This window comes from Hordeum vulgare, chromosome 4H (assembly GCF_904849725.1).
Source record: "Hordeum vulgare subsp. vulgare chromosome 4H, MorexV3_pseudomolecules_assembly, whole genome shotgun sequence".
Taxonomy (NCBI): domain Eukaryota; kingdom Viridiplantae; phylum Streptophyta; class Magnoliopsida; order Poales; family Poaceae; genus Hordeum; species Hordeum vulgare.
In genome coordinates this window covers 266,669,489-266,689,212 of record NC_058521.1, presented here as the reverse complement: position 1 = coordinate 266,689,212, position 19,724 = coordinate 266,669,489, and positions in this window count along the sequence as shown.

The window sequence follows — 19,724 nt, the reverse complement described above, 5'->3', positions numbered from 1 at the left end:
TGCGCTTTTGAGGTTTGAATGTGTGTCCTCTTAGTGTGGAGGAACGTCACTTTATATTGCCTCCTGTGATAAAGAACTTTATTATGCAGTCTCTCACTTTTGTGTCTTCCTCATCACAGGTTCGTACAAAGCTTATTTTCCACACACTAATAGATCATACATATTTAGGGAGCAATTTTTATTGCTTGCACCGATGACAAATTACTTGAAGGATCTTATTCAAGCCATAGGTAGGTATGGTGGACTCTCCTGGCAAAACTGGGTTGAAGGTTTATGGATGCACAATTAGTACCTCTACTTGGTGCGTGAGTTTTGGCTAATATGAGGTGGAAGCAATTGTCACATGTGAAGATATCTCTAGTCATATATAATTATTCGGAACCAAGCAAACACAATTCATTATGTTGTCTTCCTTGTCCAACATCTACTTCTAACCATGCAATAGTTTAGTGAGTGTTCACAATCAAAGATGGTGTCAAAGATGATATATTTATATGTGAACCTCTCCTTCTTTATCACCTCCTATTAATTGCAACAATGACCAAGGTCTACGTTTGTCTACCCTCGACAAGTTTCAATCATCATTCTTTTTATATGTGAAGCCATCACTTCCCATAAGATCATTACATGATCTTTCATGCTTTCGTTCTTTTCTCATTCTCTTGATCATGCCATGAGGCAAGTCCGTTTAACTAAGACACTCTTTATTATATGCCTCGCGAGCTCGAATACATCGGGGGTGACACAAAGAAAAACTCAAGCCTAAAACACTAAGACCTTTATTCTACTAGAGAAAGAGAAAACTGAAAAGGAACAAACTAAAACAAAGGTAAAGGAAAAAGATGTGATGGTGATACCATACCGGGGCAACTCCCCCAAGCTTGGCACAAGCAAAGGGGACTGCCCATACCCATGCTCAATTTTCTTCCTTTGGAGGTGATGGTGGTGAAGTTGTTGCAGAGGTCTTGAACTGTTTAATTTCCTCTTGAGCATAAATTCTGCTCCCTCAGATCATCAATTTCCTCCTCAAGCCGCAACACCCTTTGGCATAATTCATGCTTACTCACGTGCAAAAAACGAGAACGGATAAACAAAATCTTAGGCTTCTTCCTTGAGTGAGGGAGGCTCGACTTCTTGTAATCCACATGCGTGTGTCCAAGTTGAGGTAGAGGAGCCTCCTCTTCATCGAAACTTGTTCCTTCCTTCCCCCTAGGATCATAATCTTCTTCCTCATTAGTGGTCCACATAACGGAGTCCGGGAGGCACACGAGGTGGACACAAGCCCCCCAGGCGCGGCCAGGGTGTGGCCCGCGCCTGGCAGGCTTGTCGCCTCCTTGTGCGCTTTCCGGACTGCTTTAAATTTTTCTATTTTTTCAAAAACTTCAAAACGGAGAAAAAATCCTACTAGAAAAGTTTTGGAGTCTGTTTACTTACCGAATCACATACCTCTTCGTTTTCGGAGTCTAAAACAGGCTGATAAATATCTCTTAAGTAGTCCTCCGGAGTTATGGTATTGATAATATTGCTTTCAACATTTATGGGAGTACCTGAGATATAATGCTTGATTCTCTGCCCATTTACCACTCTCGTACAATTACCTTCTGTGTTGTTGATCTTGATAGCACCGGAACGATATACTTCCTCAACAAGAGAAGCTTGCCTGCAAAAAATCTTAAACGAGAATTATATAGCAAGACATAATCACCTATATTGAACTCACGCTTTTGTATCCTTTTATCATGCCACCTCTTAACATTTTCTTTGAACAACTTGGCATTTTCATATGCCTGTGTTCTCCATTCATCAAGCAAGCTAATATCGAATAACCTCTTCTCACCAGCAAGTTTGAAATCAGAGTTGAGCTCTTTGATTGCCCAATAAGCGTTATGCTCTAGCTCAAGAGGTAAATGACATGCTTTACCATATACCACTTTGTACGGAGACATGCCCATGGCATTCTTATAGGCAGTTCTATAAGCCCACATGGAATCATTGAGCTTCTTAGACCAATTCTTTCTTGACCTGTTGACAGTCTTTTGCAGAATTAATTTAATCTCTCTATTCCTTAGCTCTACTTGACCACTGGACGGAAGGTGATAGGGAGATGCCATTCTATGGTTGACATCGTACTTAGCAAGCATTTTACGGAAAGCACCATGAAAGAAATGTGAACCACCGTCGGTCATTAGATATCTAGGGACTCCAAATCTAGGGAAAATAACTTATTTAAGCATCCTGATAGAGGTGTTGTGATCAGCACTACTAGTCGGGATAGCTTCTACCCACTTAGTAATATAATCAACATCAACTAGGATATGAGTATACCCGTTGGATTTTGGAAAAGGTCTGATATAATCAACGTCCCAAACATCAAATGGTTCAATGACAAGTGAATAATTCATAGGCATTTCGTGACGTTCACCAATATTACCTATTCTTTGACATTCGTCACAAGACAAGACCAACTTACGGGCATCCTTGAAGAGAGTGGGAAATAGAAACCTGATTGCAATACCTTGAGGATCATCCGAGAAGTAATGTCTCAAATCAAAGAAGAATTTCTTCTTTTGCTGGTATATGAAACTAGGTGGTACATATTTGGCAACGATATAGTTTGCACAATCAGCATACCACGGTGCACTACGGAAGTATTGATCACATTCAGTTGCTCATCAGGGAAGCTATCATCAATAGGTTGTGGGTCATCTTGAAAATTCTCCAACCTAGACAAGTTATCTGCTACTGGGTTCTTGGCACCCTTCGTATCGACAACATGCAAATATAATTCTTGTGGCAAGAGAACCCATCTGATAAGTCTAGGTTTAACGTCTTTCTTCTTCATGAGGTACTTAATAGCATCGTGATCAGTGTGAATAGTGAATTTGGAATCAACTATGTAAGACCTGAACTTTTCACATGCAAACACGACTGCTAAAAATTCCTTTTCAGTAGTAGCATAGTTTCTTTGTGCACTGTCTAGAGTTTTACTAGCATAGTGAATAACATTCAACTTATTATCAACTCTTTGCCCTAGGACAGCACCAACAACATAATCACTAGCATCACACATGGTTTCAAAAGGTAAGTTCCAATCAGGTGGTTGAACAATAGGTGAAGTTATCAAAGCCTTCTTAAGTATCTCGAAGGCTTCGTCACAATCGTCCTCAAAGAGAAAAGGAATATCCTTTTGCAAGAGATTGGTAAGAGGCCTAGAAATCTTAGAGAAGTCTTTAATGAACCTCCTATAGAAACCAGCATGACCAAGGAAACTTCTTATACCTTTGATATCTGTGGGGCATGGCATTTTATCGATAGCATCAACCTTAGCCTTATCGACTTCAATACCTCTTTCAGAAATTTTATGTCCTAAGACGATGCCTTCATTAACCATAAAATGGCACTTCTCCCAATTCAAGACAAGATTGGTGTCTTTACATCTCTGTAAGACTCGAGCAAGGTTGCTGAGGCAATCATCAAAAGAAGACCCGTAAACGGAGAAGTCATCCATGGAAACCTCAACAAAATTTTCACAAAAATCAGAGAATATAGCCATCAGACATCTTTGAAAGGTGGCAGGTGCATTACATAAGCCAAAAGGCATGCGTCTGTAAGCAAAGGTACCGAAATGGCAGGTGAAAGTGGTTTTCTCCTGATTAGATTGTGCAACTGGTATTTGGGAGAAACCAGAATAACCGTCTAGAAAGTAGAAGTGTTTGTGTTTAGACAGTTTTTCTAGCATTTGGTCGATAAAAGGCAAAGGGTAATGATCTTTCCTAGTGGCTTTATTCAATTTCTAAAATCGATCACCATCCTATAGCCAGTAATAATCCTCTGTGGGATCAATTCATCCTTATCATTATGGACAACGGTAATACCTCCCTTCTGAGGGACGCAATGCACCAGACTTACCCAATCACTATGAGCAACAGGATAGATAATACCTGCTTCCAGGAGCTTTAGTATTTCTTTTCCTACTACCTCTTTCATCTTAGGATTTAATCTTCGTTGATGACTAGCAACTGGCTTGGAATCAGGATCAGTTTTAATCTTGTGCTAGCATAGAGTGGGACTAATGCCCTTAAGATCATCAAGAGTATATCCAATAGCAGCACGGTGCTTCCTAAGAGTTTTTAGTAACTTCTTTTCTTCATGCTCTGAGAGGCTAGCACTAATAATAACAGGATATTGTTGGAAATATGCCCTAGAGGCAATAATAAAATGGTTATTATCATATTTCCTTGTTCATGATAATCGTCTATTGTTCATGCTATAATTGTATTAACAGGAAACAGTAATACAAGTGTGAATAAATAGATCACAAAGTGTCCCTAGCAAGCCTCTGGTTGGCTAGCTCGTTAGTCAATAGATAATCATGGTTTCCTGATCATCGGCATTAGATGTCATTGGTAACGGGATCACATCATTGGGAGAATGATGTGATTGACAAGACCCAATCCTAAGCATAGCACTAGATCGTATTGTTCGTATGCTAAAGCTTTTCTAATGTCTAGTATCTTTTCCTTCGACCGTGAGATTGTGCAACTCCTGGATACCGTAGGAGTGCTTTGGGAGTATCAAACGTCACAATGTAACTCGGTGACTATAAAGGTGCGCTACGGGTACCTCCGAAAGTGTCTGTTGGGTTGGTACGAATCGAGATCAGGATTTGTCACTCCGTGTGACGGAGAGGTATCTCTGGGGCCACTCGGTAGAACATCATCATGAGCTCAATGTGACTAAGGAGTTAGTCACACGATGACGTGCTACAGAACGAGTAAAGAGACTTACCGGTAACAAGATTGAACAAGGTATAGGTATGCCGATGATCGAATCTCGCGCAAATTCGATACCGACAAACAAAGTGAATTGTATACGGGATTGATTGAATCCTGGACATCGTGGTTCATCCTATGAGATCATCGTGGAGAAAGTGGGAGCCACCATGGGTATCCAGACCCCGCTGATGGTTATTGACCAGAGAGGTGTCTCGGTCATGTCTGCTTGTCTCCCGAACCCGTAGGGTCTACACACTTAAGGTTCGATAACGCTAGGGTTATAGGGAATTGTTATATGAGGTTACCGAAAGTTGTTCGGAGTCCCGGATGAGATCCCGGACGTCACGAGGATCTCCGGAATGGTCCGGAGGTAAAGATTGATATATAGGACGGATGGTTTCGGACACCAGAAGTGTTTCGGACATCACCGGTAACGTACCGGGACCACCGGGACCACCGGAAATGGCCCCGGGGGTCCACCAAAGGGGGGCAACGACCCCGGGAGGTAAGGTGGGCCAAGTGGGGGAGGGAACCAGCCCCTTGGTGGGCTGGTGCGCCTCCCCACTCAGCCCAATGCGGAGGGGAGAGGGAAGGGGGGCAAACCCTTGGCACAGGTGGGCCTTAGGCCCACCAGGTGGTGCGCCACCCCCTCCCACCCTAGCCGACGCCTCCTTTCCCATCTGGTGGCTGCCGCACCACATAGGGAGGGAACCCTAGGGGTGGCGCAGCCCCTCCCCCTCCTCCTATGAATAGAGAGTGTTTTTGGCCCTTGGGAGACACACTTCTCCCTCTCCCTCGGCGCAGCCCTGCCCTTCTTTCTCCTCCTCTCTGCCGGTGCTTGGCGAAGCCCTGCCGGGAGACCTCGTCTCTCCATCAACACCACGCCGTCGTGCTGCTGGAGTTCTTCCCCAACCTCTCCCTCCTCCTTGCTGTATCAAGGTGCAGGAGACGTCACCGAGCTGCACGTGTGTTGAACGCGGAGGTGCCGTAGTTCGGCACTAGAACGGAATCGCTGCGAGTACGACTCCATCAACCGCGTTCTAGCAACGCTTCCGCTTAGCAATCTTCAAAGGTATGAAGATGCTCTTACCCCTCTCTCGTTGCTGGTCTCTCCATAGGAAGATCTGAATATGCATAGGAAAATTTTGAATTTATGCTACGTTACCCAACATTGGCATCCGAGCCAGGTTTTCTATGCGTAGCTTCTATGCATGAGTAGAACACAAAAGTTGTGGGCGATGATTCATCAATTTTTTTGCCGCTACTAGTCTTATTATTTTCCGGCGGCATTGTGGGATGAAGCAGCCCGGACCAAATTTACACGTACGCTTACGTGAGACTGGTTACACCGACAGACATGCACACCGTGCATAAAGGTGGCTAGCGGGTGTCTGTCTCTCCTACTCTAGTCGGATTGGATTTGACTAAAAGGGTCCTTATGAAGGGTAAATAGCTTTGGCATATCATTGTTGTGGCTGTCACGTAGGTAAGAAGGCGTTCTTGCTAGAAACCTAAATCAGCCACGTAAAACTTGCAACAACAATTAGAGGACGTCTAACTTGTTTTTGCAGGGTTTGACATGTGATGTGATATGGCCAAAGTTGTGATCTTGCATGTATGATGTATGAGATGATCATGTTATTGTAATAGGTTTCACCACTTGCATGTCGATGAGTGTGACAACCGGCAGGAGCCATAGGAGTTGTCTTAATTTATTGTATGACATGCAACGCCATGTGCTTACTACTTTTACTTCATTGCTAACGGTTAGCTATAGTAGTAGTGATAGTAGTAGTTGGCGTGATGACTTCACGGAGACACGATGATGGAGATCATGATGATGGAGATCATGGAGTCACGCCGGTGACGATGATGATCATGCGATGCCTGAAGATGGAGATCGAAAGGGCAAAGATGATAATGGCCATATCATGTCACTATATGATTGCATGGTGATGTTTATCATGTTTTTCATCTTATTGCTTAGAACGACGGTAGCATAATAATATGATCCCTCTTAAAATTTCAAGAACGTATTCCCCTAAGTGTGCACCGTTGCGAAGGTTCGTTGTCTCGAAGCACCACTTGATGATCGGGTGTGATAGATTCTAACATTCGCATACAACGGGTGTAAGCCAGATTTACACACGCGAAACAACTAGGTTGACTCGACGAGCTTAGCATGTACAGACATGACCTCGAATACAAGAGACCGAAAGGTCGAACATGAGTCGTATGGTTGAATACGATCAGCATGAAGTTGCTCACCATGGTGACTAGTCCGTCTCACGTGATGATCGGACACGGGTTAGTCAACATGGATCATGTATCACTTAGATGACTAGAGGGATGTCGATTTAAGTGGGAGTTCATACTTAATTTGATTAAATGAACTTAATTGTCATGAACTTAGTCTAAAAGTTGTCTTTATAAATATTGTAGATGGCTAACATCAACCTCAATTTCAACGCATTCCTAGAGAAAAATAAGCTGAAAGATGATGGTAGCAACTATGCGGACTGGGTTCGCAACTTGAAGCTCATCCTTGAAGGAGCTAAAAAGGCTTATGTCCTTGATGCGCCGCTAGGTGACCCTCCCGCTCCTGTAGCAGCCCAGGACATTCTGAACGTCTGGCAAACGCGGAGTGATGACTACTATCTGGTTAGGTGTGGCATGTTACACAGTTTAGAAACGGGGCTCCAGAGTCGTTTTGAGCAACACGGAGCATATGAGATGTTCCAGGAGCTGAAGCTAGTTTTTCAAGCTCATGCCCATGTCGAGAGATATGAAGTCTCGGACAAGTTCTAAAGCTGTAAGATGGAGGAGAACAGTTCTGTCAGTGAGCACATACTCAAAATGTCTGGGTTACACGGTCGTCTGACCTCACTTGGAGTCAAACTTCCGGATGATGCTATAATTGACAGAATCCTCGAGTCTCTCCCACCAAGCTACAAAGGCTTTGTGCTTAACTACAACATGCAAGGCATGGAGAAGACCATTCCCGAGTTGTACTCGATGCTCAAGTCTACAGAAGTAGAAATCAAGAAAGAGCATCAAGTGTTGATGGTCAACAAGACCACTAGTTTCAATAAAGGCAAGGGTAAGAAGAACTTCAAGAAAGACGACAAAGTTGTTGCCGCACCCGGTAAGCCAGATGCCGGGAAGAAGAAAAAGAATGGACCCAATCCTGAGACTGAGTGCTTCTATTGCAAGGGAAAGGGTCATTGGAAGCGGAACTGCCCCAAATACTTAGCGGACAAGAAGGCCGGCAACGTTAAAGGTATATGTGATATACATGTTATTGATGTGTACCTTACCAGCTCTCGTTGTAGCTCCTGGGTAGTTGATACTGGTGTTGTTTCTCACATTTGCAACTCAAAGCAGGAACTGCGGAATAAGCGGAGACTGGGCAAGGACGAGGTGACGATGTGCGTCGGGAATGGTTCAAAGGTCGATGTGATCGCCGTCGGCACGCTACCTCTACATCTACCATCAGGATTAGTTTTAAACCTTAATAATTGTTATTTAGTACCAGCTTTAAGCATGAACATTGTATCAGGGTCTTTCTTCATGCGAGACGGCTACTCATTTAAGTCAGAGAATAATGGTTGTTCTATTTATATGAGTGATATGTTTTATGGTCATGCTCCGCTGGTGAATGGTTTATTCTTGATGAATCTCGATCGTGATGTTACATATATTCATAGTGTGAGTACCAAAAGATGTAAAGTTGATAATGATAGTCCCACATACCTGTGGTACTGTCGCCTTTGTCATATCGGCGTTAAGCGCATGAAGAAGCTCCATACTGATGGACTATTAGAGTCTCTTGACTTTGAATCATTTGACACATGCGAACCGTGCCTCATGGGCAAGATGACTAAGACTCCATTCTCAGGAATAATGGAGAGAGGAACAGACATATTGGAAATAATACATACTGATGTGTGTGGTCCAATGAACGTTGAAGCTCGCGGTGGCTATCGTTATGTTCTCACTATCACCGATGATTTGAGTAGGTATGGGTATATCTACTTGATGAAGCACAAATCTGAGACATTTGAAAAGTTCAAGGAATTTCAGAGTGAAGTCAAGAATCAACGTGACAGAAAAATTAAGTGTCTACGATCTGATCGTGGAGGAGAATATTTGAGTCACGAGTTTGGCACACACCTAAGGAAGTGTGGAATCGTTTCACAACTGACGCCGCCTGGCACACCGCAACGCAACTGAGTGTCTGAACATCGTAATCGCAGTTTATTAGATATGGTACAATCTATGATGTCTCTTACCGACTTACTGGTATCATTTCGGGGATACGCATTAGAAACTGCAACATTCACTTTAAATAGGGCACCGTGTAAATCCGTTGAGACGACACCGCATGAACTATGGTTTGACAAGAAACCTAAGTTGTCGTTTCTTAAAGTTTGGGGATGCGATGCTGATGTGAAGGAACTTCAACCAGAAAAGCTCGAACCCAAAGCGGAGAAATGCGTATTCATAGGATACCCTAAGGAAACTATTGGGTATACCTTCTATCTTAGATCCGAAGGTAAAACCTTTGTTGCCAAGAACGGATCCTTTCTAGAGAAAGAGTTTCTCTCGAAAGAAGTAAGTGGGAGGAAAGTAGAAATTGATGAGGTAATTACACCCCCTCTCGAACAGGATAGTAGCGCAGCGCGGGAAGGTGTTCCTGTGGCGCCTACACCAACTGAAGAGGAAGTTAATGATGATGATCATGAAGCTTCGGATCAAGTTACTACTAAACCGCCAAGGTCCACAAGGGCACGCTCCACACCAGAGTGGTACGGCAACCCTGTGATGGAAATCATGTTGTTAGACAACGGTGAACCTTCGAACTATGAAGAAGCGATGGCGGGCCCGGATTCCAACAAATGGCTTGACGCTCTGAAATCCGAGATAGAATCCATGTATGAGAACAAAGTATGGACTTTGGTGGACTTGCCCGATGACCGGCGAGCCATAGAAAATAAATGGATCTTCAAGAAGAAGACTGATGCAAACAGTAATGTAACCGTTTATAAAGCTCGACTTGTCGCAAAAGGTTTTCGACAAATTCAAGGAGTTGACTACGAAGAGACTTTCTCTCCCGTAGCGAAGCTGAAATAAGTCTGAATCATGTTAGCAATTGCCGCCTTTTATGATTATGAAATTTGGCAAATGGACGTCAAAACAGCGTTCCTTAAGGGGAACCTTAAGGGAGAGTTGTATATGGTGCAACCAAAAGGTTTTGTCGACCCTAAGGGTGCTAACAAAGTGTGCAAGTTCCAGCGCTCCGTCTATGGGCTGGTGCAAGCATCTCGGAGTTGGAACATTCGCTTTAATGAGGTGATTAAAGCGTTTGGGTTCATACAGGTTTACGAACAAGCCTGTCTGTACAAGAAAGTGAGTGGGAGCTCTGTAGCCTTCCTCATACTGTATGCGGATGACATATTATTGATGGGGAATAATATAGAGATGTTGGAGAGCATAAAGGCCTATTTGAACAAAAGTTTTTCAATGAAGGTCCTTGGAGAAGCTGCATACATATTAGGCATCAAGATCTATAGAGATAGATCAAGACGCCTCATAGGTCTTTCACAAAGTACATACCTTGACAAGATATTGAAGTAGTTCAATATGGAAAGCTCACAGAAAGGGTTCTTGCCAGTTTTGCAAGGTATGAGATTGAGTAAGACTCAGTCGCCGACCACGCCAGCAGATAGAGAGAGGATGAGTTATGTCCCCTACGCTTTAGCCGTGGGCTCTCTAATGTATTCCATGTTGTGTACCAGACCTGATATAAACCTTTCCATAAGTTTGGTAGGGAGGTACCAAAGTGATCCCGGTATGGAACACTGGACAGTGGTCAAGAATATCCTTAAGTACCTGAAAAGGACTAAGGAAATGTTTCTCGTTTATGGAGGTGACGAAGAGCTCGTCGTAAAGGGTTACGTCGATGCTAGCTTCGACACAGATCCGGATGAATCTAAGTCACAGATCGGATACTTATATGTGTTGAATGGTGGGCAGTGAGCTGGTGCAGCAGCAAGCAAGAAGTCGTGGCAGCATCTACATGTGAAGCGGAGTACATAGCTGCTTCAGAAGCGGCTCATGAAGGAATTTGGATGAAGGAGCACACCACCGACCTTGGAGTGGTTCCAAGCGCGTCGGGTCCAATGACACTCTTCTGTGATAAAACTAGGGCCATTGCAATAGCCAAGGAGCCCAGGTTACACCGGAAGACGAAGCACATCAAACGCCGCTACAACTCCATCCAGGACCATGTCCAGAGTGGAGTGATAGATATTTGTAATGTACACACGGATCTGAATATTGCAGACCCGTTGACTAAACCTCTTCCACGAGCAAAACATGATCAACACCACAATGCTATGGGTGTTCGATACATCACAATGTAACTAGATTATTGACTCTAGTGCAAGTGGGAGACTGTTGGAAATATTCCCTAGAGGCAATAATAAAATGGTTATTATCATATTTCCTTGTTCATGATAATCGTCTATTGTTCATGCTATAATTGTATTAACAGGAAACAGTAATACATGTGTGAATAAATAGACCACAAAGTGTCCCTAGCAAGCCTCTAGTTGGCTAGGTCGTTAGTCAACAGATGATCATGGTTTCCTGATCATGGGCATTAAATGTCATTGATAACGGGATCACATCATTGGGAGAATGATGTGACGGACAAGACCCAATCCTAAGCATAGCACTAGATCGTATTGTTCGTATGCTAAAGCTTTTCTAATTTCAAGTATCTTTTCCTTCGACCATGAGATTGTGCAACTCCCGGATACCGTAGGAGTGCTTTGGGTGTATCAAACGTCACAACGTAACTGGGTTACTATAAAGGTGCGCTACGGGTACCTCCGAAAGTGTCTGTTGGGTTGGTACGAATCGAGATCGAGATTTGTCACACCGTGTGACGGAGAGGTATCTCTAGGCCCACTCTGTAGAACATCATCATGAGCTCAATGTGACTAAGGATTTAGTCACACAATGACGTGCTACGGAACGAGTAAAGAGACTTACTGGTAACGAGATTGAACAAGGTATAGGTATACCGATGATCGAATCTCGGGCAAGTTTTATACCGACAGACAAAGGGAATTGTATACGGGATTGATTGAATCCTTGACATCGTGGTTCATCCGATGAGATCATCGTGGAGCAAGTGGGAGCCACCATGCGTATCCAGACCCTGCTGATGGTTATTGACAAGAGAGGTGTCTCGGTCATGTCTGCGTGTCTCCCGAACCCGTAGGGTCTACACACTTAAGGTTCGATGATGCTAGGGTTATAGGGAATTGTTATATGAGGCTACCGAAAGTTTTTCGGAGTCCCGGATGAGATCCCGGACGTCACGAGGAGCTCCGGAATGGTCCGAAGGTAAAGATTGATATATAGGACGGATGGTTTCGAACACCTGAAGTGTTTCGGGCATCACCGGTAACGTACCGGGACCATCGGGACCACCGGAGGTGGCCCCAGGGGTCCACCGAAGGGGGGCAATGACCCCGGGAGGTAAGGTGGGCCAAGTGGGGGAGGGAACCAGACCCTAGGTGGGCTGGTGTGCCTCCCCACTCAGCCCAATGCACAGGGGAGAGGGAAGGGGGCAAACCCTAGGCACAGGTGGGCCTTAGGCCCACCAGGTGGTGCGCCACCCCTCCAACCCTAGCCGCCGCCTCCTTTCCCATCTGGTGGCTGCAGCACCACCTAGGGAGGGAACCCTAGGGGTGGCGCAGCCCCTCCCCCTCCTCCTATAAATAGATAGGGGTTTTGGCCCTTGGGAGATAGACTTCTCCCTCTCCCTCGGCGCAGCCCTGCCCTTCTTTCTCCTCCTTTGTGCCGGTGCTTGGCGAAGCCCTGCCGGGAGACCTCGTCTCTCCATCGACACCACACCGTCGTGCTACTAGAGTTTTTCCCCAACCTCTCCCTCCTCCTTGCTGGATCAAGGTGCAGGAGACGTCACCGGGCTGCACATGTGTTGAACGCGGAGGTGCCGTAGTTCGGCACTAGATCGGAATCGCTGCGTGTACGACTCCATCAACCGCATTCTAGCAACGCATCCGCTTAGCGATCTTCAAAGGTATGAAGATGCTCTTACCCCTCTCTCGTTGTTGTTCTCTCCATAGGAAGATCTGAATATGCGTAGGAAATTTTTGAATTTATGCTACGTTACCCAAGAGATATATCTCTTTTTCATCAAGGTAAGCATACTTAAGAGTATCAGGCAACTGTTTAAGCTCGAACACAGGATCACCCTTTGGTGGGGGTGGATCTCCAGGCAGTTCAATAGGCAAGTTATTCTCAAGGATAGGATATTGTTCTAAGACAACTCTATCTATCTCATCCCTTTCATCCATATGCATATCATTTTCATGCTCAAGCAAGTATTGCTCTAAGGGATCAGTAGGAGGCACGACAATAGAAGTTAAGGCAATAGTTTCATCCATACTAGGCAACCCTTTTTCATGAGGTTGTCTACCAAACTTGGAGAAATTGAACTCATGTGACACACCTTCAAAGCCAACAGTGACAGTTTGCATTGACAGTATTGAGAAAAGGTCTGCCAAATATGATGGGACAAAAGCTATCTTGTGTGGTAGCAACCAAATATGATGGGACAAAAGCTATCTTGTGTGGTAGCAAGAAAGAGGAAATCAGCAGGATACTTCGTTTTACCACACATGACTTCATCATTCCTAACAATCCCCACATGGCAGATAGTATCTCCATTTGCAAGCTGAATAGTGACATCAATGGGTCCTATCTCGACAGGTGCAATCTCGTCTTTAATTTCATTATATAAGGATTGAGGTATTGCACTAACACTAGCACCCACGTTACATAAACCATTCTAACAATGATCTCCTATCTTAACAGAAACAACAGGCGTTCCAACAGCATGCCTATGTTTCTCTCTAGCATGTGGTTTAGCAATTCTAGCAGCATCTTCACAGAAGTGAATATCATGGCCATCAACATTGTCAGACAAGAGATCTTTGATAATAGCAATGCTAGGTTCAAATCTAATTTTCTCAGGGGGTGTAGGCGTTCTAACGTAGCCTCTACGTATCAAAGTTGAAGCTTTAGAATGATCCTTTATCCTAATAGGGAAAGGTGGTTTCTCAATGTAAGCACTGGGAACAATAGGATCATTATAGGAAATGACTTTCTCTTCAACTGGATTGGGTTTAACTACATTGACTTCTAAGGGAGGATGATATTTAAACCACTTCTCATTGGAGAGATCAATATGAGCAGCAAATGATTCACACAATGAAGCTACTATCTCAGAGTCAAGTCCATACTTAGCGCTAAAATCACAAAAAGTAATTGTTTCAACAAAGGATTTAACACAATCAAACTTGAAATTCATACTTGACTCCTTACCTTCATCAAGCTCCCAATATTCAGAGTTGCGTTTAATTCTTTCCAATAAATTCCATTTGAAGTCAATATCTCTCTTCATAAAAGAACGGGTACAAGAAGTGTCAAGCATGGTGCGATCATCATGAGAAAGCCGAGTATAGAAGTTCTCAATGATAATTTCTCTCGAGAGCTCATGGTTTGGGCATGAATATAACGTTGATTTAAGCCTCCCCAAGATTGAGCTATGCTTTCTCTATCACGAGGCCAAAAATTATAAATATAATTCCGATCACGATGTACTAAATGCATAGGATAAAACTTTTGATGAAATTCCAATTTCAACCGATTGTAGTTCCAACATCCAGTATCATCACATAGCCTATACCATGTCAACGCCTTATCCCTCAAAGATAAGGAAAAGAGCTTCTTCTTGACCTCCTCCTCGGGCAAACCACAAACGTCATCTGCATAGATTAAATGCAAGCACTGAAATTATCGGTAACAAGTAGTTGTGTGACAAAATGATTCGTAGCAAATAGCAAGTAGAAAAAGTAACAATGGTGCAGCAAAGTGGCCCAATCCATTTTGTAGCAAGGGACAAGCCTGGACAAAGTCTTATAGGAGGTAAAACGCTCCCGAGGACACATGGCAATTTCTCTCAAGCTAGTGTTCATCATGTTCATATGATTCGCGTTCGTTACATTGATAGTTTGATATGTGGGTGGGCCGGCGCTTGGCTACTGCACTTATTTGTATAGGCATCCCACTTAAGATTAACCCATGTCGGAAGCATCCGCAACTACGAAAGAAGAATTAAGACAAATTCTAACCGTAGCATTAAACTAGTGGATCCAAATCAGCCCCTTACGAAGCAACACATAGACTAGGGTTTAAGCTTCTATCACTCTAGCAACCCATCATCTACTTACTAATTCCCAATGCCTTCCTCTAGATCCAAATTAGGGTGAAGTGTTATGTAGTCGACGTTCACATAACACCACTAGAGGAAAAACAACATACAACACATCAAAATATCGAACAAAGACCAAATTCACATGACTACTTATAGCAAGACTTATCCCATGTCCTGAGGAACAAAAGTAACTACTCACAAAGCATAATCATATTCATGACCAGAGAGGTAATGAGTAGCATCAAAGATCTAAACATATAATCTTCCACCAAGTAATCCAACTAGCATCAACTACAAAGAGTAATTAACACTACTATCAACCTTACAAGTACCAATCGGAGTAACGAGATAGAGATTGGTTACAAGAGATGAACTAGGATTTGGAGATGAGATGGTGCTGATGAAGATGGTGATGGTGATGAGTCCCCTCTGATGAGAGGAGTGTTGGTGATGACTATGGCGACGATTTCCCCTTCGGGAGGGAAGTTTCCCCGGCAGGATCGTCCTACCGGAGGTCTAGATTGGTTCTGCTCAAGTCCCGCCTCGTGGCGGCGGCGAATCCTCCGAAAAGCCTCCTCTTGATTTTTTCTGGAACGAAACCCTTCTTGTAGCAAAAGGGGGGAGCCAGAGGGCCAAGTGGGAGCCCACAAGCCCCCTAGGCGCGGCCAGGGGGGAGGCCGCGCCTAGCAGGCTTGTGGCTTCCTGCTGGGGCCCCTCTGGTACTTCTTTGGCCCAATATTTTTTATAAATCCCAAAAAAAATCCTTGTTGATTTTCACGGCTTTTGGAGTTGCGCAGAATAGGTATCTCAAATTTGCTCCTTTTTCAGGCCAGAATTCCAGCTGCCGGCATTCTCCCTCTTCATGTAAACCTTGTAAAATAAGAGAGAAACGACATAAGTATTGTACCTTGAAGTGTAATAACAGCCCAAAAAGCGATAGTATCAACATGAAAGCATGATGCAAAATGGACGTATCACCTGTTAGTCTGCATTTGCATGTAACTGTGACGACATCAGTACTAGTTGCTAGTATTACTTTTCATCTCATATATGCCCTCAAACCTTGCTCTGTGATGCTCTTACATATTAAATTTATAATGCTTATGTCCGAGTGTATAGTAATGTGTTGTGTGTGACTCTGACGAACCCTTGCTTGCATTTTCTTCAATAATGGCACCATGCCTGAGTCTGAGCTGTTTCCGACCGTTCGAGGTGGATGCCAATTTTAAATTCTTTTGTGAGCAGCTGTCCCGTGTTCTCAGAAGCTTTTCGACCATCGCGGGCAAGTGTTTAATTTCTTTCCGTGGCGGTGACCGTATGCTCTAAGCTGTTCTTCGGCCATCTTAGGGAACTGCTACATTCTTTTTATCAACATTGTCTCATGCTCTAAGCTGCTTTCCAACCGTCTTGAGTCGGGGTTGAGTTATTCCGGTAACGTTCCGGATCCGTGTTGTAACGTCCGTTCTGGTGGCTACCGATTTATTTGCCGATTTTATGCGAGGGTTCCGAAGGTCTACCGTATAGCTAGAATCTATAAAAGTAATAGTTTGCCATTTACATTTTATTGTTGAGATTAATGTCTACGATTACTTTGTGTTTCATCCGACAGTTTATGAATATGGTTTAACAGTAGTGGCTTGATCTTATTAATTATCGGATTGCTATGACATCGTAGCGTCAGCTATGACAAATATTTTTCGGGATAAAATACCTAGTTGGTTGATCAGAATCACCTGTCTGGGCTCATCAGTGCAACCACATTTGCCGATATGGGATGGCCTTGACTTGGTCTAATCGCATGATATGTCACCGGTACCTCCAAAGAGGGAGGGTTATGCACGCGTGCTACGCTGATCAGGTAGGCGGTGATAACCCTGTGAGCCAGTTGAGTTGTTTGTGCCGGCGTCCCCGGATGGGACAGTTTAGTTTGGCCACGACGGTGGCACATGTCATGAGGACACAGGGCCACACAGGGCAGGACTCCGAGGAAGGATGATTGCCGGTGGTACGATGAAAGAGTCACAGGTCAGGCAAGTTTCGTTGGAGCAACTCGGGTCCACCCGAATGGGATCACGAGGTCAGTGCTCCATAGTGTGGGTAAAGTGTGCAACCTCTGCAGAGTGACAAACCTATTCGAATAGCTGAGTCCACGGAAATGGACAGCCCGACCAGACCTTAGTAGATAGTCAACCATAACAGTGTTAGTAATGATGGAAGAAATCGTCTCGTGTGAACATTAGAGGATGTTGATAACATGATGTGTTGGTCAAGAGAAGGCTTTATGATGAATGGTCAGTTGACCGTGTGATGTGATTCAAATTCGTTCAGACTGGATTACGAGTATGTCAAGGGTTGTGGTACAACCCAGAAGATAGTAAGTTGATATTCGGTGACAGTAAGCTGGTTAAGCACTTGTTGTGATCTTTGCCATGCTAGTGAGGGAGATTACATATTTACTCCATGTAATGCTATGTTTGATTTATGTTTTCCTGTTAATTCCATGACATGCTTAGAATAGCTATTATATAATTATTATGCTTGCTTTGTTATCTGCTGTTTGGATGCTATGTATTTGGTAGTCTTGCAATTACATTCAAAGTACTCACCTGGCCTTGCACGTGGCCACTTGCAGGTGAAGACTCGTCGTGCTAGATTGTAACCCAGCCAGTCCTGCGAGTTATGGTGCCCACCCAGGGACGTCGTTGCCGCTGTATCAAGATCTCTGCTGCCATTTACATAGCTTTGGAGTCATGTAATATTGTTGTAAGCAACAGTGTTGTAATACCCCATTATTTTAATAAAGCCATTTTTTCCTGGAATTTCAGTATCATGTCTTTGGCATGCATCCAGTCTTATCCTGGGGACGGATGTGCATCGTCCCTCTATCGGGGTGCCACATTATCCTCAAATGCCCGATGACAGGCTTCCTCAAATGCCCGAGGTCTTCATGATAAAGCAAGTTGGATACACACCCCCCTTAGCTTCATTTGATCTTTCATACACTTATAGCTCTAGTGTATCATTAGCATGGCAATTCCTAATCCTTGCATTGACATCTATTGGATGGGCATCTCCATAGCCCATTGGTATGCCTAGTTGATGTGAGACTATCTTCTCCACTTTTACCCCTTTGATACCTATCACCATATTCTATTTCACCTTATGCTATGTCCATGGCTCACACTCATGTATTGTGTGAAGGATAAAAAGTTGATTCACTTTGAAAAACTATGATCCAATTTCATAACTTGGACATGGTGGTGCTTAAATTTTTTATTAATGTTGTGAAGATGGGGACATGATTTGCTAATATGAAAGATTAATGGGGGTAAACATTCTTTTAGGATCATATACTTTGAAAGATAAACCTTTTTGTTGCTTGTGCTTATAATTATAACTATGTTGATATCTGTTGATTAATCTTTGCTCAGTCAACATACATGCATAAGATTACATATTGGATAGTATGTCACATCAAAAATTCTGTTTTTATCATTTACCTACTTGAGGACGAGAAGGAATTAAGCTTCGAGATGCTTGATACGTCTCTAATGTATTTATAATGTTTAATTGTTCCATGTTGTTATGTTATCATCCTAGGACACTTTTTGGGTCATAATCCACCAATTTAAATCAGTTTTGAGCACTAACCTAATAACCCAGTGCCGACTCCCAGTTGTTGTTTTCTGCGTGTTTTTTGTTTTCGCGTTTTTAGTATCAAACAAAATCTAATTGCCACTAAACATTTTTATGATTTTTCCTGGACCAAAAGAAGACCTAGAAGCTTCGGGAGGAAACATAAAGACACACGTGGGGCTTCCAAGGAACCAGTGCAGGGCCAGGGGTGGTCGCGTCGTAATGCCTTGGCGGACCCGTGTTCACCCACTTGCCTTGTTCTATGGCCTATAAACTCACAAATAATCCACAAAGCCTAATTATCATACGCAAACACTTTTTGTGCCGCCGCAAGTCTGTGTTCCACGGCGACCTCATCTGTAGCTCCATTCCGGACCCTACCGGAGGGGGATCAATCATGGAGGGCCTATTCATCAACCTTGGTGCCCTCGTGATGATGTGTGAGTAGTTCAGCAGAGACCTACGGGTCCGTAGTTAGTATCTAGATGGCTATCTCTCTATCTTGATCTTCAATACAATGAGCATTGCCTCTTCGCTCTAATTAATCCGATGTAATTCTTTTGTATGGTGTGTTTGCTCGGATCCGATGAATTGTTCGTTTATGTTCAGATTATCCATGAAATATATTTGTATCTTCTCTGAGTTTTATGATTATTATTTGCATGATCATCATATCTTCGTAGTTCTTCTCTATTGAATTGCTTTGGCGAAGTAGGTTGGTATTTCTTCAGTGAGAGGGGTGCGTTGAAGTAGGTCAACCTGGTGAGTTTCTCTATCCTAGTGACAGAAGGGGACAAGTTGTGTCTTTGTGTTTCTACCACTAAGGATAAAACAATGGGTTTTATTCATATTGGTTGAGTTTACTTTGTCTACATCATGTCATTGTTCTCCAAGCATTACACAATTTTACTTAATACTCTAGATGCATGCTGGATAGCCGTGATGGCTGGAGTAATAGTAGTAGGTGCACCCAGGAGTTGGCCTATTGGCTTATGAAT